The sequence below is a fragment of the Arachis stenosperma genome, chromosome 9 (assembly GCF_014773155.1).
Source record: "Arachis stenosperma cultivar V10309 chromosome 9, arast.V10309.gnm1.PFL2, whole genome shotgun sequence".
In the NCBI taxonomy this organism is placed as follows: Eukaryota; Viridiplantae; Streptophyta; class Magnoliopsida; order Fabales; family Fabaceae; genus Arachis; species Arachis stenosperma.
This window is the reverse complement of record NC_080385.1, coordinates 146,762,135-146,763,346: the sequence shown is the minus strand read 5'-3', so window position 1 is coordinate 146,763,346 and position 1,212 is coordinate 146,762,135. Positions and strand designations below refer to the sequence as shown.

At 39.5% G+C, this 1,212-nt stretch overlaps 1 non-coding gene across 1 annotated transcript; it reads right to left on the bottom strand.

The window, feature by feature from the left end:
• Positions 1-831: 831 nt before the first annotated feature.
• On the bottom strand, positions 832-939 carry LOC130953034 (small nucleolar RNA R71). Its single transcript, XR_009075207.1, has one exon. It is a non-coding gene; the product is annotated as a small nucleolar RNA R71 (small nucleolar RNA).
• Between the last annotated feature and the right edge of the window lie 273 nt (positions 940-1,212).

The window sequence follows — 1,212 nt, the reverse complement described above, 5'->3', positions numbered from 1 at the left end:
AAATCACTTGATTTCTTTTCACTTTGAATTTTCGAAAATTATCAATCAATTTTTCAAAATGTTTTTGACATCTTTTTAATTAATTTTCGAAAATTCTCTTCCTTCCTCCCACATCCTTCTATTTATGGAGTACTACTCCTTCTTAATGCACAATTCGAACCTTATCTAAGTAAAATTCGAATTCTTCTTCTCCTTCTTCTTTCTATTTCTCTTTTCCTCTGACACCTCAAGGAATCTCTATACTATGATATAGAGGATTCCACATTTTCTTGTTCTCTTCTCTTTCATATGAGCAGGAGCAGAGACAGAGGCATTCTTGTTGAAGCTGACCCTGAACCCGAAAGGACCTTGAAGAGAAAGCTAAGAGAAGCCAAAGCACAACTCTCTTTAGAGGGCCTGACCGAATTCTTCAAAGAAGAAGAACACATGGCAGCCGAAAACAACAACAATGCCAACAATGCAAGGAAGGTACTGGGTGACTTTACTGCACCTACTCCTGATTTTTATGGGAGAAGCATCTCTATCCTTGCCATTGGAGCAAACAACTTTGAGCTTAAACCTCAATTAGTTTCTCTAATGCAACAGAATTGCAAGTTCCATGGACTTCCAATGGAAGATCCTCATCAGTTTTTAGCTGAATTCTTGCAAATCTGTGACACAGTCAAGACTAATGGGGTTGACCCTGAGGTCTATAGACTGATGCTATTCCCTTTTGCTGTAAGAGACAGAGCTAGGATATGGTTGGACTCTCAACCTAAGGAAAGCCTGGACTCTTGGGAAAAGCTAGTCAATGCCTTCTTGGCAAAATTCTTTCCACCACAAAGATGGAGTAAGCTTAGAGTGGAAGTCCAAACCTTCAGACAGAAGGATGGTGAATCCCTCTATGAAGCTTGGGAAAGATACAAACAATTGATCAGAAAATGTCCTTCTGACATGCTTTCTGAATGAAGCATCATAGGTATTTTCTATGATGGTCTTTCTGAACTATCTAAGATGTCCTTGGATAGCTCTGCTGGAGGATCTCTTCATCTGAAGAAGACGCCTACAGAAGCTCAAGAGCTCATTGAAATGGTTGCAAATAACCAATTCATGTACACTTCTGAAAGGAATCCTGTGAACAATGGGACTAGTCAGAAGAAAGGAGTTCTTGAGATTGACACTCTGAACGCCATACTGGCTCAGAACAAGATATTGACTCAACAAGTCAATTTG